Raw genomic sequence first — 24,448 nt, forward strand, 5'->3', positions numbered from 1 at the left:
CGGCCCAGGGGGTGGCTGCCCAGACGTAGGCGTTCCCATGTGAACGTCTCCGTTTGGGGGCGGCCCCACTGACATCACGAGTGATGTCAGTGGGAGAGATTTCGGCTCTGTTAGAGCCAAAATCTGTCTGGGGCTTGCAGCCACGAGACCCTACCACAAGGGTCTCGTCGCAAGTCCGATGGTCTTGACCATCGCGACCATCTTCCTGGCTGCTCGCTATAGCTGTGGGTGGTCACCCACAGCTATGCGAGCGGCCAGGAGGCCGTTCTACAAAAAAAAAAGACCGGCCCTGATTCAGAGCGAGCACTCTGTCAGAGTCTCCGGCTCTGAATCAGGGCCACAGTCCCAATCACAATAGCTATTTTGCGCACTCGCACTGCGATGCATACGCATGCGCAGAACGCAACAATCAGCCGATTGCGTGCGTATAAGCAACTGCATTCCTTGCTGAATCAGGCCCTCAGTTGCAACTCCAGTTACAGCTGAAATGGTGGTAATGAAATATTTGCACATAGGCTAAGTTTAGTGTCAAGGCCATATAGATGCAATTGTGGGTTATGCTGAGTTGTGCACATGCAGAGATTTGTACGAATTCAGACTCACATCTTGCACCCAGGATTGGGCTAGGGCAATTGTGCACTAATAATTATGATGGCTATTATATGCACTTAGGGCCTGATTCACTACCGATCGCAACTGTGATTGCTATAGCAATTACGCATGCAGTCTCACTGCGATAGTATGCTAATCCATTGCGATCGCTATGCCGTTGCAGCCAAACATAATGACGCCCACTTTACCTTACAGACATCTTTAATGTTTAGCAAGACTGCGAAACCATTGGTACCATCGCAGCCTCACGCACACTTGCACAAGCTCTGACCTTACTCAGAAATTGCTAACCTCGTCGCACGCTATGAGTGCTCAGGCCGTGCATGGCACTGCAGTGGCTAATAAATAGCGTTCAAATGCCCTGGCACGCCTGCGTTTCTTTGACCATCCCCCATCACCTCCCACAAACGGGACTTCCTGTCAATCACTCTGAGATGGGTCTGCGTAGTCACTACGATCGCAGTCCCGATCGCAGTGGCCGGTTCATGCAAGCATACTGCGATGCAAAAGCATGCGCAGAACTAAACAATCGGCTGATTGCGTGCATAATCGCAGTTGTGATCGGTAATGAATCAGGCCCTTAATTCCATGCACGCATTCAAGTGTAATGGCAGCCAACTTGTGTTCAACTCTGAATTGTCCTCTACATATTTAGCTATGAATGTCTTTTATAGTGTGCAAAACTTCTGTATTGCTGTAACTATACCAGGAGCAAGCGAAGCTTGGGTAAGTAGGGTAGGCAGAGAAGAAAGACAGGGTCTCATAGGCGCAGCGTTGCCGGTAGAATTTCTGGATAGAAATAATCCAACACTGTATTAGTTCATTTTATTTTCTCATTGCTATTTAAATATACTAAATGTAAATTACATCCTACTTTATTTAATTTAACTTTAGCATCATTCTGGGGCATATTTTTAACCAGCCCTCAATAAGAAGGATTCATTATCGCTGCAATTTGTGGCAATAAAGAATCTTTATTCACCCAAATGTACTTTTACTAAGTCACAGGGACAGGAGTTCTGATAGGAGCCCATCCCAGTGATCAGTAAAACTAAAGTGATCGCATCCGTCGGTCGGCACATGCACGAGCAGGAAGCACAGAGGAGGGTAAAAGCTGTTGCAAATGGAGGAACCATGGCAGATATGCAGATATCCGCTGCGGTTCCTCCATGGTACATTGGGGTTATACTTAGTTAGATTTGTGCAGGTTTAAATTTCTGGATTCAAACACACCAGAACTTAGTGGTTATGAGTCGAACCGAGCCGAGGCTTGTTTGGTTCTCAAAACGAGGCTAAATGTCATCTTACTGGGGTCAAATCTTGCTTGTTTTGGATTGTATATTAAAGTACCTCCCTCGTGATTGGGTGCCATTTCACACTGGAGACCGGAGGGAGAGGGTGTAGGTATAGGGGCACTTTGAGTATACAAAACAATAATAAATTATTATAATGTCATTAGGATGCTACCCTTATTATACTAGGGTATACCTGTAAAGCAGTATGTTGAGTGCTCAAGAACATTTTTTTAGTAATATAAAACTAGAGATGAGCGGGTTCGGTTTCCAGAGATCCGAACCCACCCGAATTTAGCAGAACCGAGTCGGATCCAAGCAGGCTCGGATGTTCCCACCTTACTCGGATTTCTCAAATTGAGGCAAAACCATACAGATGAAATCTTGCGGTTCATGAGCTTTCGTCTCTATGATCAGTGTAGTATATAGGAAGTTAGGAACCATGCGACAGACGCCATTTCACTCCAGCTGTGGAGACTGAACAGGGAGGGTGGGTAGTGTAGGGCTGGGAGAGGTGCTGGTGCTGTCTGCTGTGTCCTGGGCTGGTGACTGCAGATCCATTCTGGGCTGTTGCCTGTGACAGCTGTTACTGTGCTCTCTGCTGTGTCCATCTGGGCTATTGCTCATCCATCTGGGCTGTCTATGCTGTCTGCTGTGTCCTCGGCTTGTGTTTTTCATGTCTGCTGTGTCTATCTGGGCTGGTGCAGAACTATAGATACATCTGGGCTGGTGCAGTGTCCATCTGGGCCCAAGTTCTGGACCTCCCCCCAAAAAAATCAATCAAAGTGTCTTTTATATTTTTCTGTGTGTGCGTCCGTGTTAAGCTTAACCGCAGTACCACACAAGATCCAGCCAGCAATGCAAGTTGCAAGCTAGTGCTGCCCGACTCCAGTCATGATCAATCTGTGCTCTGGGCACAAGTTCTGGAGCATAAATAAAAATAAAAGTCAATTGTCTTTTTTTCTAATAATTGTCTGTGTGTCTGTGCGTGTTAGGCTTAGCCGCACAAGATCTAGCAAGTCGGCAACGCAACCTAGTGCTGCCCGACTCCAGTAATCACCAATCTGTGCTCTGGGTCCAAGTTCTGGAGCCGAAACCCCCCCCCCCCAAAAAAAAAATAGTGTCTTTTGTCTATTTTTTTTCTGTGTGTGTGTGTGTGCGTGTTAGACTTAGCCGCACAAGATACAGCAACACAACCTAGTGCTGCCGGACTCCAGTCGTCACCAATCTGTGCTCTGGGCCCAAGTTCTGGACCCGAACAAAAAAAAATAGTGTCTTTTGTATATTTTTTTCTGTGTGCGCACGACTGCACGTGTGTGAATTTTGTAACCGCACCTTGGCTACACTATTGGTGTTTGTGACACTGCTTCAAGACTGCAGAAAATATGGAGGGCTGTCACATGACAGGAGTGCAAGGCCAAGAACCACATGTTGTTGCTGCCGCCAGCTGTCATCATGATAATGCAAGGCCATCAACTTCCTTGTCCTCTATGAAGGCACATGCCTTCAATCCTCAAGGGTATCCCAACCATCATCTTTGCACAGTCCTCAACTCTATTAATAATTATATCAATCAGTTTTGAGCCAGCAAGCTGGAGGCAACCTTTTGGCCCTTTACCTAGATGAAAAAAATCAATATTGTGAGAAGTGAGGTAACCAAAATTGACTGGAAACAAGTGGAAATAGATGTTATTGAGGTTATTAATACTGTAGGAACAAAAAAAGGCACATTTTATGTGATTTTAGCTGTTTTTTTTATTTTTTAAGAAAAAAATCCAGATCCAAAACCAAAACACGAAAACAAAACCCCAAGGAGAAAAATCCAAAACCAGATTCAGATCCAAAACCAGGGGAGATCCAGATCCAAAACCAAAATACAAGGGTTGGTGCACATCTCTATATAAAACTGTATGTTAAAAAATATAACGTCGTTATTAGGGTGCCACCTGGCTTATGCTAGGGGGGAGCTGTGAGGCAGTTTGTTGTGTGTTCAGGGCCTTCAGCCACTGTTATTATTATTATCATTTATTTATATGGCGCCACAAGTGTTCCGCAGCGCCTTACAAAGTACATAGACAAAAAAGTAACCATTGACTTACAATACAATACAATACAGGACATGGATAAACATTGCTATATTAGTGACATTAACGCCCGCATAAGCAGCCAAGTGTTAGTTGCCCTAGTGGCTAGTAAGAGATAAATTAAATTACAGTAGGGAGAAGCACAAGAGGGTAGAGGGCCCTGCTCGAAAGAGCTTACATTCTTTAAGGGAGGGGAAGACAAACAGGAGTGACACAGAATGGGGTGGTTAAAAACTGTTTTAATAATATATAACTTGTGTAGTAAAAAATATAACTTTATAATTAGGTTGCCATCTGGCTTATACTCTGGGTGCTGTGAGGCAGTTTGTTGTGTGTTCAGGCACTGTTGAAAAAAATCTTTAATAATATAAAACTTATATTAAAAAATATGTCATTATTAGGATACCAACCTTATATTAGGAGCACTGTGAGTTGATAAGGATCAATCAATAGAAGAGCAGAAGCAGCAACTCAGTAATAGTGCTGCAGCTGCTGCCAGCAGTCATGGTAGTATTCCAACATCTACTAAAGGTGGTCCAGGGTAAATACATTTTAAGAAAGTGCACCTGATATCTAAACAATATTTCACAATATTAAAAAAACATTGAAAAACATCACCTCGAACAAGAAAGGGAATAATTACTGCTGAAAATTTAAAATTGCCAACATTCCATACACCACATGCAGTGGCAAGGAAAGGCTCAATGGTGGCCAAGTGGTGGTCCTGCCACTGATGGTTCATGCACTAGAATGCGGAAGCCGGGGGCCAATCTGAAACCTCAAATGCAACACCTTCTCACTGTAAGCTGACATTTTTCCTTTAAAACAGGCAAATCAGTACACAAAAACAAAACTAAGGCTGAAAAACAAACTGTGTGTTCACAAACTTCACAAATCCCTTAGGAGAGTTTTGGTGTGTCCACGAGTGCTATGTGTGAGTCTGACATTTCTGACACTGTACTCTTAGAGAAGCTTCCTTCCACCATTTCTGCATCCTTTGCAAATGTGAGAATTAGCAGCACAAGTAAAGATGTGATATATACATTTAGGATGTTACTGTGGAAGTGCAACAAGGTGAGGGGGATATTCTTGACAACTAAAGGGTTGTCAAGAACTTGCAATTGGATCACTAAATTTTGGCAACCATGCTTGATCCTAGGTTTATATCGTATGTAATGACTTTCTTTTCAACTGACACAGATCTTAAGAAATGCAAAGAGCTCCTTGCCAGCAAATTATCAGCTCAAATGGCACATGACACGACAACATCTCCTGCTTCAGTTTCTCCTGCAAATGCTGCCATGAAAAAAACTGACATTTTCCAAGAGGCCCACGGGGAGTGTGGATGATGAGTTAACTCAGACCACCAAAGTGAAACACCAGGATCAGGCTTAAAAGAATTGCCTACAATTACTGACACTTCTACCGTGATTCAATCTGATACACTAAGTATCAATAGGATGGTAGAGAATAGTGACAATGTACAAATCAGCATGTCACACAGTCCTTTTGATTACTGCGAGGAAGAAAAATTAGCTTTGGTGTACTTAAGCTGCCCACCCTACAGTGTGTACTTGGAAAGAGTGTTTAGCACAACCGTGAACCTTGTGAGTGATCTGCGTAGGAGGCTACATCCTCAAAATGTGGAAAAACTCATGTTCCTAAAAATGAACTTCAAATTCTATGAGGAAGACCTTTGCCGCCAATTTCAACAAAGTACAGAGACTTCTGTAATGGAGTATTCCAGTGGGGATTAGCTAATTTTGTGTGATTATAATGTTAACACTGATGAGGGAGAGGAGGATGAGGATGCTAATGACATCTTCCCAGTGTAGAGGTGACTAACAATGCTGTTAGCCTTCTTAAACCCATTGGTATATTTTTTAGAGGTCCAAACAATCCAAGCACTACAGCCACAAAAATGTCTGTCCCTGTCCCTGAACTGCTTGGTTTGTTAAACTTTGCATGTCATGTTTAATATATAACATAAGGGTGGGTGGAAGGACCCAAGGACAACTTCAGTATGGACTGCTTTTCTTTTCATTATGGGCTGTTTGGGGGCATTGGTGATGGTTATTTTTTCATAGACAAAATTTTTTATTGGTTATTGCTCTAACATATTTTTAACCAGAAAATACGTTATGCATCACAAAAAATATAATAAACATTAAACAGAATTATGGAGCATAATTAATATTCTTTAGTAATATGAACAAGAAGATACAAGGCCATATCTCACTTTTAATTTTTTTAATGAATCAATCGATCATTCTTTTTACATGCCTTCCACTACAGTCTCCATCTTCATTTCCCTGTACTGCCTTCAGGCCTCTGAGCTAGTTCCCCCATATTCAGACTCTCTGGCGCACCTCATAAATGTATTGCAGGGGTTGTTGAGGGAGGGGGATTAGTATGGCCAGTTTCTTGCAACCCTTGTCAGGAATCTTTGGTTATATTAACAACATTTTATTCTTTTATGGCCTTTTCTCTTCTCAGTTGCTGCAAAACAGCTCTCTACAACATTTTGGAAACCCTCGATTCACCAATCCCAACCAAACAATGATTGGGATAGTCATGAATTTTTAACATTCTGAGTGTGGCCAGAGACCTACCACACGTGTTTGAAATGGTGACTGCAGCACTGAAGGTGTTATCTCTCGTGCTGTGGCGCCATCTTTAAATGGATCTACAGACGCAGAGTGCAAATTTGAAATGTTAGGCATCATGTACTGCAAATGTATATGTAATCATGTGTTATATTTAATGCACATTGCGCAGTGCTGGAAATGCATTTTTAAATGTATAGACTATGGGTGCATAGCCACTACATGATTCGCTCCATAAGTGATATCGCGTAGTGTGTCCCTGGCAGTGGTGTGCTCAATGTTCTTAACGACATTGAGCACAAACACTGAACGATATACTGTTCAGTGCCAGCACCATAACTTATCCCCAAACCTGCACAACCTGACGATATCATCAGGTTGGACAGCAGGTTTGGGTGATAAGTGACGTCATCAAACACCAGCGGGAGCTCGCATCGCTGGACGTTGACAGCATATCCACTGGACAATATAATGAACGATTGAACGATAATGATATTGTTCAATCATTCATTATATATCTAGTGGATATGCGACTTATGACCTTACAGGAAGGAAACCATTTTGTTTTAAAAGGCATTGACATTGGGAAACCAATTGTTCATAGGATATTTGTCACGTAATAAGTGATATGGTAATTGCCCTAGTGTCATGACCCTGGATAGTTTTTCACCTTTTTGCCTTTAGACTTACCCCTGCCAACTGTCCCGCGGATCTGTGTGTGTAATTCGCCTGGGAGATCTGCTCTAGTCGTGCTGGTTCCCAGATCAGTTCGTCCAGTAAACCTGCTGAAAATCCTGCTGGTTCCCAGACCAGTTCATCCAGTAATCGTGCTGGCAGCTATACCTGGTGCATCCAGAAATCCTGCTGGTTCCCAGACCAGTTCATTCAATAATCCGCTGACAGCTATACCTGGCACATCCAGAAATACTGCTGGTTCCCAGACCAGTTCAGTCAGTAATCCTACTGACAGCTATACCTGGCGCATCCAGATCTCCTGCTGGTTCCCACACCAGTTCATTCAGTAATCCTGTTGATAACTATACCTGGCACATCTAGAAATCCTGCTGGTTCCCAGATCAGTTCATCCAGTAATCGTGCTGGCAGCTATACCTGGTGCATCCAGAAATCCTGCTGGTTCCCAGACCAGTTCATTCAATAATCCCGCTGACAGCTATACCTGGCACATCCAGAAATACTGCTGGTTCCCAGACCAGTTCAGTCAGTAATCCTGCTGACAGCTATACCTGGTGCAGCCAGATCTCCTGCTGGTTCCCACACCAGTTCATTCAGTAATCCTGTTGATAACTATACCTGGCACATCTAGAAATCCTGCTGGTTCCCAGACCAGTTCATTCAGTAATCCTGCTGACAGCTATACCTGGCACATCCAGAAATCCTGCTGGTTCCCAGGCCAGTTCATTTAGTAATCCTGCTGACAGCTATACCTGGCGCATCCAGAAATCCTGTGGACCTTCCTAAGAACTGAAGGTGTTAAGAAGATTGGGAAAGCCAAACTGGTTTGATGCATAGATATTTGAAAGGATGAATGCAATTTAGCAGTTCATGTGAAATGAGTGTTATATTCACATTTTAAGTTATACTATATACTGTGCATTGGCATGGGTGTTGGATACTATGGGGCCCATTTATTAAGGATCGCATTTTCCAATACGATCAGGGCATGCAGTACCGCCCATGATCGCATTGCAAAATGCGATCATACCGGCCGAATATATGACCAGGCACATGCAGGGAGACGGACTCCGAAAAGAGCCCGCCCCTGCGATGTGGCCGGAGCGCATTCACGTGAGCGCCCATTGCCGGCGGAGGGATCTGGAAGATCCCTCCGCCGGCTGAAATGTGGGTAAGTGCCCATAGGACACAGCGGCTGATGCTATCTTCAGATAGCGTTAGCTGCTGGGGCCAATATCGGGAATGCTTCGCATTCCCGATATTGATACATTTGGCAGCATCGCATCCCCCATAGAAACCTATGGGGGAGGCGGCTGCCGGCGGCAATGGAGGGATCGCAGCAGGTATCGGAGATACCTGCTGCGGTCCCGCCTTCATACATTCGGGGTATACTTAGTATTTGAGGTAAACCCCCGAAAACAGGTGTTTTCGGGGAATTTATCTCAAATGCACTTTGATAAATGGGCCCCTATATCACTTACTTAGAAAGGGAGAGTTGGCCCTTGCTAGTTTTAATATCACACTTGCCCTTGATTTTGGGATAGCTGGCCCTCCTGAGTTGTAACATCCTTTTGCCTAAAGCTGGCCACATATCTAAAGATTATCCGTCCAAACAGCCAACTAGTTGATTGGTTGGAATGAAAATCTGGTAAGGTATGAAAGCAAATGACAATCAGCAATTTGCTCCTAAATGCTGGAAAATGGACAAAAACTGTTGTTTGAACAAATTGTTTAGATCAAACATTTAACAAGCTTGTCTGAACAACCATCTTCATCTGTTTTCTGCCATTTAGGAGCAAATAGCTGATCATCATTTGCTCCCATACGTTACCAGATTTTCATTCCAACCAATTAACTAGTTGGCTGGTTGGATGTAAGTTGGTCTAGTGTGTGGCCAGCTTTAGACAAGTGGACCCTGATTGCTTGCCATTATTTTTTCTACCACCATACCATTGTAACAATGAATAAAACTGACAATTCATTTTTGAACGCCATAATTTGATCTTGTGTAGTTAGTTTAGTTACGTATAGGTTAATGTTATAGTTATATCTATCATCTGACAATAGAGAATTTAATAAAGCATAGGGATTTAGGGCCTGATTCATGTGCGAGACCCGGCTAGCGATGGGCGCTCTGTCGCTCTGGGTATCGCACCAAAAGGGGGCGGCTGTCGATTTTGACAACTCGCACCGTTTTGGAGGCATGGCGTGGAGGTGGCTTCACAAACGGAGGTGTTCCCATGCGAACGCCTGCAGTTTGTGGGCGGCCCCACTGACATCACCAGTGATGTCAGTGGGAGAGCTTCCGGCTCTATTAGCGCCAAAACTAGAGATGTGCGCTGACCCCCATGTTTTGGGTTTGGCATTGGATCTGGATCTCCCCTGGTTTTGGATCTGGATTGGCATTGCCAAAACCTCACCTCCGTGTTTTGTTTTTCGGTTTTGGTTTTGGATCTGGATTTTTTTCTTAAAAAAATCATAAAGACAGCTAAAATCACATAAAAGGGCCTATTTTTGTTCCTACAGTATTATTAACCTCAATGACATTTATTTTCACTCATTTCCAGTCAATTTTGACCATATCACAGCTCACTATATTGTTTTCATCCAGTTTAGGCCCAAAATTTGCACCAAGTAAGCTGGCTGACTAAGCTAAGTGGCAGCAGTGGGCGGCACAAACACATAGCAGTTGAACTTCAAACATGGCACATCAGGAAACATTTTTATTATTCAAGAGAGGCCTGGTAGTTGAAGGCAGGGCAGGGACAGGAAGGGTTGATTAAATTTACTACCAATTAATTTTTTTGATTTCGAAGAAAATTTATGAGGGAGAAGCGGAGGGGAGGAGGCATTTACAAAAAAAATGTGATACATTCATATCAGTCCTTGCCACAGAAGAATCCTTGAGCATGGCTGCTGCTGGGAGTTAATTTTCTCATCCCTGAAGGGGACCAAGAAGACTTCTAGTAGTGCTTTCCACATGAAAAAGCATTTCCCAACCTGTACAGGGACATTAAAAAAACATAGTTAGTGGCCTCAAGCGTAAGATCTATGATTTAAGGCAGGGGTAGTCAACCCTGGTCCTCGACAGCTACCCCAGTGAATGTTTTCCAGGTCCCCTCACAGAATCACAAGTGTAATAATTAACTCCACCTGTGGATCTTTCTAAATGTGTTGGTGAGTATTGAATACACCTGTGCACCAGCTAGGTCATGAGCTCTCGAAGGACCGAGGTTGGCTACCCCTGATTTAAGGCCTTATGTTGTCTTTCTTGAGAATCTCGGGCCTGCTTCTGCGGCTAGGGCCCATATTGAATTACAGGCGAAAAGTCCGAGGTCGGACTTTTTGCCATCATCGCTGCTTTTTCTGGGATAAAGTATTGGGCGCGTGCCCGCTTTATCCCAGTATTCAATTATATCTGGCGAAAACGGGACCCGGCGGAAAGGTAAGTATCAGAAAAGTCCTATCAATTTTCGGGAAATCATCCTGGCACCCTCCTGACATGGGGGATCACTATGGGTACCCCCGTTTTGGCCTGTGAAAGGTAAGTCGGGTTTTTTAATAGCCGAGGCAGGTGCATAAATGCAGCTGTGAAGAAGGGGCGAAGAATAGCACTTATCTTTTTTATTTTGTAAAAGAAAAACTATGCCCATCAAATCTGGGGTACATGAAAATGGGTGTAAACATATTTTTAAGTCCCTAAAGCCATTTCTTTAAATTCTTAAAAAGTGCACCTGCCGCTACCACCCGCAATGAATAAAACACATGCCGCATACTTGAGGACCCCCCTTGAATCAATATCGCTAGTTTAAAACTTTGTTCCCCAATATATTTTTTTTTTCAACCCCAGAATGAAAGTACATTTTTTGGGGTGTCTCGAGGATTTTTCAAAAATGTTTTTGAGACAGATTACTTTTATTATGTTAAGCCTGCACCCCTAAACTCCAACTCTGCACTTTTTTTTCGCCATGTAGAAAAGTTATCGCCATGTAGAAAAGTTATCCCAATTTTTTAACATCAGTGAAAAGTCTTTAAAATTGAATACGGGAATAATTGAAACATGCGAAAATGACGTCATCGGTGATAAATTATCGCTGATAACGGACTTTTCGTCTCTAATTGAATACCCCCCTAGGAGTGGATTTTCATCCCAGAAGGGGACCAGGAAGAGTGCTTTCCAAAAACAAATACACAATTGACTTAAATAATCTTTTGCAAGCCTTCTGTAAAGGCATTTCACAATTTGTACATGAACATTAAAAAAAACAGCGTTAGTTAGTGGCCTTCAAACTGCCATTCTTCCCACTGTCCACTTAACCATATCAGATATGTGAACAAGCGGAACAGAGCATTAAATTCAATATTTCAGATTTAAGGTTTACGTCTTACGTTGTGTCTTTCTTGGGAATTCTTGAGCGCCATGCCTGCTTGCTGGGAGTGAATTTTCATCCCAGAAGGGATGAAGACATTGTTTTTTCTTCCCAATGGACACAGATCTGAAAAGAAAGAGATACATGTAAATAACTACTGGCAGGAAAAAGAGGCAATTTGGGGGTAATTTTACTAAAGTTTCTAAAGATGAAAAATGTTCATGTTGCCCATAGCAACCAATCAGATCCTGTCTATCATTTTCTAGAATGCAATGGAGAAATTAATGATAACTACAATCTGATTGGTTGCTATGGGCAACATGAACACTTTTCATATTTAGAAACTTTAGTAAATAAATAATATACCCCTTGTACGCCCTTACACAAAAAACTGCCTTTGCTTTACTTGAGCTGCCCACCTTCCAGTGTGTACTGAAAAAGTTTACATCCCCAAAATGAGGAAAAGATGATGTCCATTAAAATGAAATACAAATTCTATGAGAAAGACATTTACTGTCAATTACGTGCAAAAATTACATAGACACCTGTAATGGTGGATTCCAGCAGGGGCAAATTAATATTGTGTGAAGAAGATGATGTATACATCACCCCAGATTATACCATCACCCAAGCCTATATCGTCATCCCATCCTGTGTTGTGTATAAAATAAATTACAGCTGTGCTCCCTGTTAGATTGGGGATTCATTGTCCACTTTAGTGGATATGAGATATTTTAGTCCATATCATTGCCACACACCCTACACATCTTCTGACCTGGGCTACAGGAGAAGCAGCTGCACTCTGGAATACGGTTGCATGGAGTTGCCCCTCTGACTCAATGAAAGTCAGGTAGAGGGGTCATGGGTAGGGAGTAGGGACACTATAATCAGAGAACACCATTTTTGAAACCATATCCTCTATTTTCACCTTTGAAAATGTTTATGCAAATCTCAGCAGAGGCGTTTGTGATGCCATGGCTAACGCGCATACACACACAGAAAAAAAATACATTGATTGCTTTAATTTTTGGGGGCACTTGGGAGAGCACCCGAACGAGGCAGCAACCTCTTGATAAATGACACAGGCAGCAAGGCATCCCTGCGCACCTACGCCGATGACAGGTGTGGCTAACACATACACAATAAAAATATTTATTTTTGGGCAGCAGCCCCTTGACAGACAGCAGCACAGCACCTTTGCGCACCTACACTGATGACAGGTGTGGCTAACATGCACACAAAAAATATTGTTGTCTTTTTTTTAACACTGGGGTGAACCCCTGAAAGAGGCAGCAGCCCCTTGACAGACAGCAAAACAGCACCCCTGTGCTAATGACAAGTGTGGCTAACATGCACACACAAAATTATTATTTTTTCTTTCACACTTTGGGTGGGTGAAGAGCAACCCTGAAGGACAGAGCACCCCCTGGACAACACAGCACTACAGCCAGCCAGCCAGCCCCTATGGACAGGACAACAGCCAGCCAGCCCCTATGGACAGGACAACAACCAGCCCCTCTATAGACAACAGCCAGCTCTTATGAACAGGACAACAGCCAGCCCTTATGGACAGGACAACAGCCAGCCCTTATGGACAGGACAACAGCCAGCCCCTATATGGACAACAGTAGCCAGCCCCTATGCACAGCGTCAGCGAGCAACAGCACAGATCCCAGCTCCCTCCCTCTTCACTCTCCACAGCCGGAATGAAAAATGGGACCTTTATAGAATCCAAAACCCACGAGAATCCGACAGCGGGATGATGACGTTTTGCCTCGTTTTCTGGCGGGAAAACCAGAGCCGACTCGGATTTGCTTTGGATCCCCGCAGTTCGGGCGGGTTCGGATCTCTGAGATCTGAACCCTCTCATCCCTAGCCAAAACACAATGATTTAAAACCAAAACCAAACTACGGGGGTCTGAGCATATCTCTAGTTTTGATGGGAGTGAAAACAACCAATCAAAAAATGCTATGTTTACAAATTATAACATTTCCTTAAAATTGGCAGAGGTTTGGTGTGTTTAGGCAGTTTGAAATCACCGTACATCAACACCCATGTTCACAATTTCAGTTTTAACCCAGCAAACCGCTAGAGGGCCAGGATGAACAGCAATTGCAAACCCGCAGTAAAAACTGGCCTTTGAAATTTACCTTTAAACCTGTTCTTAATTATCTCTTAGAGATGACTGTAAAAAAAATGAAATATACAGGAGACCTGTTGCTCTATCTGGGTAAACAGAGCTCCAATGGCTTTAATAGAAGAATGCAGACCAGAAGGCAGTAATATGCAGGGGATAAAAGTGACACATTTTTCTTACTTAGCTTTTTGTTACTCCTAACATTTGAGGAAAATGGCACCTTCTGCTTTTACCCAAAGCAACTAAAACCACTTAAGCCACTAAATACGTAATTGTACATGTTGGTTTTTGTAACAAAAATGAGACCACAAGCATTAACTGAAAATGCTCTTCTGGGAACAAATACATCAAATTCCAGTGTTTGTAGTTTCACTGGACTACAATTAGGCATAAATATACAGTTAATAGAAAGTACTGTCTGTGATTGTTTGGCAGGGCCAGGATGCTATCATACCTAGTAGACAGATTCTTTTTAAATATTTCATATATGTAATATTATTTATCTATATAATAATTGAATATTATTAACTGACAATCACAGACAACATAGGGGTAAATTTATGGCTAAACCACTTGTTTTGGGGCTAGTTTTAAACAGTTTTTGTAGGTTACTAAAGCAAAGCTGATGGAAAGTGATGGCATAACTATAATTTTAAAAACACAACATGCCACAATAGTCTGTGCCAATTTTTTAGATTAAAAAAAAAAACTGCAAAATATTAAATAGCCTGAAGAAGTGGATGTTTCCATGAAAGGGTTCAGTATGTTATGAAGACAGCGACCATGTCGGCAATCATGTCCACATGGTGATAATGTCGCAGACAACATGTCGACACATTTATAATGACATTCAGCATGTGGACAGTAATAAAATGCCAACATGGTCAGAATATCAACAAAGCATTAGTGTTTTCCTAACCCTAACGCTAACCTTTAATCCTAGCCCTTAAACCTTAAACTTCAGCCTATTGCTCTCCCCCCCAAAAAAAAATGTGTGTTGTGTGTCAGCAAGTGTAATGACGCTGTAGACAGTATATTATATTGAAATTAAATTTAGTAAGGGAGTTCTATTTAAGAAGTGATGTTGCCCATAGCAAACAATCAGATTGTACTTATTTATATAGCACCTTCTAGAAGATAATACCTGGAATCTGAGTGGTTCCTATGGACAACATCACTTCTTAATAGAACTCCCATCTTAGCAAATTTACCCCTTACGGTCACACATACACACAACGTACATTGCTAGTTAATATATATATTATATATAATATTACAGAATAGTGTACACCATTATTTAGGCAAATGGGTAGCCCACTTTATTTGATTTTTTTATATAAAGGACTGGCCCCCACAGCTTTGGGTGTAATGTAACATACAGCCCCGTTTAATAGTGTTGCAGGGCTGGTGAACTTTGGGCCTGATTCAGACCCGCTCGCTAGATGCGGCCGCTCGTTCCCAGCGTATGGAAATTTTGCTAAGTGACGTCAAGGCAGGCGATCGCACGGCAAGACATAAGCACGCCCACTATGTCTTGGCGAGCGATCATTTTGTGTTTACAGACGCCCACCAGCCTGTCTTTAGCCGCCCACTATCGTACGTCATCTCCAGGAAGTATATACAACCATCGGTCCATCGGGTTCCATCGGATCTGCCCGCAGCGCTTGACTGTATTCTACCGCAAGCATTGCGAGCACTTCAGTGTATTATTCTACCAGGTGACGTGTACTATGACGCTGCCTGTTAATTATGCATGACCCAGAAACGGCGTGGAAATACTCAGGTACGCCTGCGTCCGCAACTCCACTCCTCCGTTACTACTGCCCTGCCCCTGTTACCACCCACAAATGGACTCTCCTGTCACTCATTCCACTGGGCTGTCTTTGCAGGGCGAGCAAGCAAAATCTGATCGCTCGTACTAGTTTGTGCACGCGCACTGCGAAATACACGCATGCACACATTAGCGAACATCATCTGCAATGAGCGTCCGCTTGCTAGCGAGCAGGTCTGAATCAGGTCCTTTGTCTGACCCCACTGCCTCCGGTCATTTCTGAGCCTGCCAGCCATAAGGAGAATTTATGTTTGGGCCAGCAACAGGCAGAGCCCGGGAAAGTTCTCCCTCTCTCATGCGGGGCCTGGGGGTCCAGGCAGAAGATTCCGAAGGCGGTTTCTCACTAGGGATCCCTGACCAATGAAGATGGGAGACAGGAGCTGCGGAGGCCGGCCAAAGTCTGGGAGAAGGAGCCGCTGAAGAGGAGGGGTTGGCTGCTGTGACTGGGACTGTATCCGAGGGACTGGAGCTGGACCTATGGAGAAGCCACATTGCTGTGACCTAATGGGATAGCTGCTTGTTGGAGTCCCTGCACACTAGCAACTGTAACTCAACGCCGCGGGAGACTGCTGTGCTGCCGGGCCAATGGAGAGGACACTTACCGCATCGAAGCCCCGCCGCCGGCATCGGTGAATTCCGCCCTCCTCTTTCCCTCACCATGAGACAGGAGTAGACCAGTCAGCAGCCTGACTGAACCCTGCAGACCCTGAGCAGATGTTGCGGGGGCTGGGGAGTGAGGAGACAGTGTGCAGCACTGCCGCTGCACACTGTCTCAATCACTGACAGAGCGGTGGCCTCAGCCGCCATTTGGACTTTACACTGGGGCCATTAGTAAATCACTGCCTATCATTATGGGCAGCGAGTGGTGTCTTCCAGTGGCCGGCACCGGCCCTGTACCCAAGCTACTGTATATTTGCTCCTATTTTGAAACTAACAGTATCTGCTATTGGATATTATTACTCCAGGAGCCAGGTGCTGCACTGTAGCAGTACGTGTAGCACTCGGCTCCTGACACAGTGAGGGAGTCAGCACTGCACACAGAGTGGTCCCTGGGGCAGTCCGCACCTCCGGGCCCCCCCGGAGTGATTACAATGGGGTTCGAGCTGCGAGGCCACTCCCCACCCATGAGGCCATACCTCCTGCCTGCAATGCCACGCCCCCTTTCCCAGCATTTGACAAGCCCACGCGCACTACAGCCCCCCCCGCACCAGGTGTCACTGCAGGGAGGGACGCCACTGCACGTACACCAGATGTTTCTAATGTTAGACATACAACTTGCCTTTTGTAATAGACAGTGAGTTATAAGATTGCTGTAAACTCATCAGAATATCTTTTCAAACAATAGATGGTCCTGAGGCCTTTTATCACACATATGTAGCCAATTACAACACATTCAAATCCTTTAGAGGCCTGACCCCAGGCCATTTCACTTGTGTGTGACTGTAGTCATGACTGATTCACTTAATGCTTTTGAGTTGTGAGTGGGCTCCTCATTCTCTGTGAAAAGCAGTGTAGAACAGAACAAGACCAGAACCAGTGCCTGGTTAGGATATGTAGACAGACAGATCTATAGATCTAAACTAGCCCTCCCTCTTAAATCAGATTGGTGGTTAAGATGTTTTGGTTGAATTGCACAAAGCTTCTGAATCTCTATGTGCATATAAGAGATGATTTAGACCTTCGTCTTGCAGTTATTGAGAAAAAAAAGGAATAAAGCGCATACAATTGCAACCCCAGATATTACCAAAATGAATATCACCAAACATGTAAACAATCAACTGTTAGAAGTGGAGTGCACTACTGTGCATTCTACAACAAAATGGCTCCTCCATGGACACTTCTGTTCAATTACGAAAACTGTGCATGCGCAGTGCAATCCTTTTTACTGTGTATGAGCAATAATATGGAGGACGGCTGTCCTCCGCTTAGCTCCTGAGACCTGAAGCATCTACCCACATATGACCGCTGTTCCAGCATCTGTACCAGGACCACAATACCTAATACAGTCCCCAGCTGGTGAGCGGCCTAACCCCAATACAAGCACCACTTCATTTCCCTGGTGTAACAGTGAACGCGGCTGTATTTAATAAACTACACAACCTGGTTAAGTTCCACTGGACTAGTCACCTGGATGTTTTTTTTAAAAACTGCATGAAAAATTGCTGTCTTCCTAAACAAGAAACACTTGACAAATTACATATACATATATATATACATATATATATATTTACACATATATATATATATATATATATATATATATATTAGGGGTGTGCACCGGCCACTTTTCGTGTTTTGTGTTTTGGTTTTGGATCTGGATCTTTCTTCGTGTTTTGGATCTGGATTGGTTTTGCCAAAACCACCCTTCCGTGTTTTGGGTTCTGGGTTTTGTGTTTTGGATCTGTATTTTTTTAAAAAAAAGCATAAAAACAGCTAAAATCACAGAATTTGTTGGTTTCTCTGCTCCTATGCTATTATTAACCTCAATAACCTTAATTTCCACTCATTTCCAGTCTATTCTGAACACCTCACACCTCACAATAGTGTTTTCATGTCCAAAAGGTTGCACCGAGGTAGCTGGATGACTATGCTAAGCGACACGAGTGGGCGGCACAAACACGTGACCCATCTAGGAGTGACACTGCAGTGGCAGACAGGATGGCAGTTAGAAAAACTAGGCCCCAAACTGTACATAATGCAAAGAAAAAAAAGAAGTGCAAGATGGAATTGTCCTTGGGCCCTCCCACCCACCCTTATGTTGTATAAACAAGACATGCACACTTTAACAAATCAATCATTTCAGCGCCAGGGTCTGCCACACAACTGTGGCTGAAATGATTGGTTCGTTTGGGCCCCCACAAAACAAGCTGGCAATTAATGTGTCCCTGCACAAACTGGCTCTACGGAGGCAAGATGTCATCCTCATCCTCCTCATCCACCGATTCCTCACCCTCTTCAGTGTGTACATCCTCATCCTCACAGAGTATTAATTCGTCCCTGCTGGAACCACAGGTCCCTCTGTACGTTCTGGAGGCTGGTCTCCCTGGAAGAGTTGATAATTCATTTTATGAACATCATCTTCTCCACATTTTGTGGAAGCAACCTCCTACGCCTTTCGCTGACAAGGTTCCCGGCTGCACTAAACACTCTTTCGGAGTACACACTGGAGGGGGGGCAACTCAGGTAAAATAGAGCCAGTTTGTACAGGGACCTCCAAATTGCTTCTTTTTCCTGCCAGTACAGGTACGGACTGTCTGACATGCCTACTTGGATGCTGTCACTGATGTAATCCTTTAACAGACAGACGCACGCTTGTCGCTGCTGCTTTGAGGATTCAAGTGCGGCTACAGCCCACACAATTCACAAAGACAGAAAAAAAAAAAGAATATTTTTATTGTTTGTGGAGCACACTTTGAGGGTTTACACCACCCTTTAACAGACAGACGCACGCTTGTCGCTGCTGCTTTAAGGATGCAGGTGCGGCTACAGCCCACACATTTCACAAAGACCAAAAAAAAAAGAACAATATTTTAATTGTTTGTGTAGCACACTTTGAGGGTGTCACCACCCTTTAACAGACAGACGCACGCTTGTCGCTGCTGCTTTGAGGATGCAAGTGTGGCTACATCGCACACAAGTCACAAACACATTAAAAAAATAGTTTTTTATTTTTTGGAGCACTTTGAGAGTTACACCACCCTTTAACAGACAGACGCACGCTTGTCGCTGCTGCTTTAAGGATGCAGGTGCGGCTACAGCCCACACATTTCACAAAGACCAAAAAAAAAAGAACAATATTTTAATTGTTTGTGTAGCACACTTTGAGGGTGTCACCACCCTTTAACAGACAGACGCACGCTTGTCGCTGCTGCTTTGAGGATGCAAGTGTGGCTACATCGCACACAAGTCACAAACACATTAAAAAAATAGTTTTTTATTTTTTGGAACACTTTGAGAGTTACACCACCCTTTAACAGACAGACGCACGCTTGTCGCTGCTGCTTTAAGGATGCAGGTGCGGCTACAGCCCACACATTTCACAAAGACCAAAAAAAAAAGAACAATATTTTAATTGTTTGTGTAGAACACTTTGAGGGTGTCACCACCCTTTAACAGACAGACGCACGCTTGTCGCTGCTGCTTTAAGGATGCAGGTGCGGCTACAGCCCACACATTTCACAAAGACCAAAAAAAAAAGAACAATATTTTAATTGTTTGTGTAGCACACTTTGAGGGTGTCACCACCCTTTAACAGACAGACGCACGCTTGTCGCTGCTGCTTTAAGGATGCAGGTGCGGCTACAGCCCACACAATTCACAAAGACAGAAAAAAGAACAATATTTTAATTGTTTGTGTAGCACACTTTGAGGGTGTCACCACCCTTTAACAGACAGACGCACGCTTGTCGCTGCTGCTTTAAGGATGCAGGTGCGGCTACAGCCCACACAATTCACAAAGACAGAAAAAAGAACAATATTTTAATTGTTTGTGTAGCACACTTTGAGGGTGTCACCACCCTTTAACAGACAGACGCATGCTTGTCGCTGCTGCTTTAAGGATGCAGGTGCGGCTACAGCCCACACAATTCACAAAGACAGAAAAAAAAAGAACAATATTTTAATTGTTTGTGTAGCACACTTTGAGGGTGTCACCACCCTTTAACAGACAGACGCACGCTTGTCGCTGCTGCTTTGAGGATGCAGGTGGAATCTAGACGGGATTTGGAACCGAGGACACACTACCTCCATCAATTGTCTAAATCCCACTGCACTAATGTCGGATACCGGACGCACGTCTAACACCAACATAGCAGTCAAGGCCTCAGTTATACGTTTTGCTTCAGGATGACTGCTGTCGTACTTCATCCTCATCGCTAGGGACTGTTGGAGGGTCAATTGTTTAGTAAAAGTAGTGATGTTCCTACTTCCTCTCTGGGATGATGAACAACTCCCAGCAGCAGCAACAGCACTAGGAGGAAGAGGTTCTTGATCTTTCCCTATTTTATTTTTATCGGAGAAAGTTTGGTCCTCCATTTATGTTATATTGATATATATACGTGCGGCTAAAGCGCACACAAACACAGAAAATATTATTTTATTTTTGCTGGAGAGTAGTGCACTTTGTGGGTTACACCACCCTTTAAGAAATGAGCCAGCCGGCTCTTTACTTATGGGACACAGGCGCACGCTTGGCGCTGCTCCTTTGTTGATGCACGTGCAGCCACAGTGCACACAATTCACAAACACAGAAAATAATTTTTTTTTTGGTTTGGACTGGAGTGTACTTTCGGGGGTTACAGCATCCTTAACGGTCAAGCCAGCCGGCCCTTTACTTATGACACAGGCGCACGCTTGGCACTACTTTGTTGATGCACGTGCGGCTACTGCGCACACAATTCACAAACACAGAAAATAATTTTTTTTTTGGTTTGGACTGGAGTGTACTTTCGGGGGTTACAGCACCCTTTAACGGTCAAGCCAGCCGGCCCTTTACTTATGACACAGGCGCACGCTTGGCACTACTTTGTTGATGCACGTGCGGCTACTGCGCACACAATTCACAAACACAGAAAATAATTTTTTTTTGGTTTGGACTGGAGTGTACTTTCGGGGGTTACAGCACCCTTAACGGTCAAGCCAGCCGGCCCTTTACTTATGACACAGGCGCACGCTTGGCACTACTTTGTTGATGCACGTGCGGCTACTGCGCACACAATTCACAAACACAGAAAATAATTTTTTTTTGGTTTGGACTGGAGTGTACTTTCGGGGGTTACAGCACCCTTTAACGGTCAAGCCAGCCGGCCCTTTACTTATGACACAGGCGCACGCTTGGCACTACTTTGTTGATGCACGTGCGGCTACTGCGCACACAATTCACAAACACAGAAAATTATTTTTTTTTGGTTTGGACTGGAGTGTACTTTCGGGGGTTACAGCACCCTTTAACGGTCAAGCCAGCCGGCCCTTTACTTATGACACAGGCGCACGCTTGGCACTACTTTGTTGATGCACGTGCGGCTACTGCGCACACAATTCACAAACACAGAAAATAATTTTTTTTTGGTTTGGACTGGAGTGTACTTTCGGGGGTTACAGCACCCTTTAACGGTCAAGCCAGCCGGCCCTTTACTTATGACACAGGCGCACGCTTGGCACTACTTTGTTGATGCACGTGCGGCTACTGCGCACACAATTCACAAACACAGAAAATATTTTTTTTTTTGGTTTGGACTGGAGTGTACTTTGGGGGTTACAGCACCTTTTAACGGTCAAGCCAGCCGGCCCTTTACTTATGACACAGGCGCACGCTTGGCACTACTTTGTTGATGCACGTGCGGCTACTGCGCACACAATTCACAAACACAGAAAATATATTATTTTTTTAGCACTTGGGGGGAGCACCCCTGATGGACAGAGCACCCCCTGGACAACACTGCAGCACTCCTTTAGGACTGGGACACTGCACAGGACTTTGGAGTGGACACAGCCCCTATGGAGAACTGACTGCACAACACAGTCCAGCCAGCCCCTATGGACTTTGAAGTAGTGGACACAGCCCCTATTAACAACAGCAGCACAGCACAACACAGCCAGCCCCTATGGACTTTGAAGTAGTGGACAACAGCAGCACTACACTACACTACACTACACAGCCCTAACTCCCACCCTCCCTCTTCACTGTCCACAGCCGAGTGAGAAAATGGCGCCGACGTGGGTACCTTATATAGGATCCAAAACCCGCGAGACTCGGAAGGCGGGATGATGACGTTTTGCCTCGATTTCAGATCCGAGTCAGGCGGGAAAAGTCGAGCCTGATTCGGATCGGACTCGGATCGGGGGGGCTCGGGGGGGTTCGGATTTCAGAAATCCGAACCCGCTCACCCCTAATATATATATAATAAAGTAGTGAGGGCGCTCACCATAATTAAGCAAAATTAAGAAAATTAAGTCCAGTTTATTCACATACCACCAGTGTCATGTAGCTGTAAAGTCCGACGTTTCGGTCCCCATATGAGTCCTTTGTCAAGGTGCATCCATAACACAATGTTATTCAAGCCATAAGAAAAGTATAACAATTACCACAAATATATAGCACACATAATGCTTACCAGGTGGAAGGCCAATCGATCACTGTGAGACTGCACATGCTGTGCTGACACGCACACCCACGTGGCCACGCCCCCTAGCACAAACCAGCTCCAAGCCTCATGTTGGATAACCAATCATATGGCAGCAAACCTTTGTGACATCATACTACAAAGTCACATAGAAAAGGGCAGCACCTGGATACAAACATCACTGCAAGCTAAACCACAAAAAAGTAAGTTGCTAGACAACATAGTGCGATGCGCAGTGTGGGGCATCAGTTCCCTGTCATCAAACAAAATTAGCCATAATAATGCCCCTCTGCTAGTTCATGTAATAAAGACTCACATAATCAATATGGCACTCCCTGTAGATAAGCAAAATATAAAAACACATACATAGTCACATACAGACAAATATTAAAAAAAAATTTGTTATATATCATCAATCCCTAAAAAAATGTAAAGAAATACATTAAATAAGACTTGTTCGTTCAGGCCACGAGGTGCTACTGTGTCAAGTTCATATATCCATTTCGCTTCACGCCGCTTAAGTGCCAGTTCCCTGTCACCGCCTCTTGTTAATGGAGGCTGCCAGTCAATGACCATACACTGTAAACTGGCCAGTGTATGTCCTTGTGCCAAGAAATGTTTTGCCACCGGTTTGTTGGTGGTTCCCATAGTTAATGCTTGTCGCACTGAGCTTCTATGGTTAGCCATCCGTTCACGGAAGGATCTTGTTGTAAGACCAATTTAGACCAGAGAACAAGGACACATAAGCATATAAATCACAAACTCACTGGTACATGTGAGTCTGTGCTTAATTTTTATCGTCCTGCCAGTATGTGGATGCTTGAATGAATTTCCAGTAATCATACTGCGACATGTGATGCAATTAATGCAACGAAAACAGCCTGTGCGCATATCCTTCATGTTGGAAGGCTCATTCCATAAGGTAGGCCTCATCAATAATTGTTTGAGACTCGCACCCTTCCGTAATGATAAAAGGGGAGTCTTATCCTTAAATGGCAATGTAGTGTCAGTTCTTATAATTAGCCAATGTTTGTGAATTGCCTTCTGTACACTGGTGGTGTGTATGTCGTACAAACTAGAGAAGATGATACGATTCTTCAATTTCTCACAATTGGTATGTTTGTTAGACATCTTTTACAATTCATAAAATGAATTGTAAAAGATATTTTGAGGGTGTTGCGGAACAACAGTGAGGAAGAAGTGGCTGAAGTCCAGTTGCATGAAATGGAACTACGGTTCTTACAACGAGGGTACTCACATAAAATTGTCAAATCCTGCTTGGCTAAAGCAAAGAAAAAATTTCGACAGTTGTCTAACAAACGTACCAATTGTGAGAAATTGAAGAATCGTAACAAAGGTTTGCTGCCATATGATTGGTTCTCCAACATGAGGCTTGGAGCTGGTTTGTGCGAGGGGGCGTGGCCACATGGGTGTGCGTGTCAGCACAGCATGTGCAGTCTCACAGTGATCGATTGGCCTTCCACCTGGTAAGCATTATGGGCCTGATTCAGAGCTACTCGTAAGCGGTAGCTCGTTCGCTCCGAGCGATGTTTGGCCAACTGCGCATGCGTACGGATCGTTATACGCATGCGCGAACCAGTCAGTGCGGTCAAAATTCATGTGCTCGCAAAATAGCGAGTGCCTGCTAATTTGAGTGACAGAATGAGGCGTATGTGGGTGGTAACAGGGGAAGGTGCTTGA

The 24,448-nt window shown here is 44.1% G+C and overlaps 1 long non-coding RNA gene across 1 annotated transcript; it reads right to left on the reverse strand.

The window, feature by feature from the left end:
* Positions 1–10,036: 10,036 nt before the first annotated feature.
* Positions 10,037–22,791, reverse strand: LOC148542748 (uncharacterized). The gene is made up of 3 exons (XR_015877384.1): positions 22,739–22,791; positions 11,677–11,783; positions 10,037–10,287 (listed from the first exon to the last, which is right to left on the reverse strand). It is a non-coding gene; the product is annotated as an uncharacterized LOC148542748 (long non-coding RNA).
* Between the last annotated feature and the right edge of the window lie 1,657 nt (positions 22,792–24,448).

Source organism: Taudactylus pleione, unplaced genomic scaffold (assembly GCF_031769625.1).
Source record: "Taudactylus pleione unplaced genomic scaffold, aTauple2 ptg000009l, whole genome shotgun sequence".
Lineage (NCBI taxonomy): Eukaryota > Metazoa > Chordata > Amphibia > Anura > Myobatrachidae > Taudactylus > Taudactylus pleione.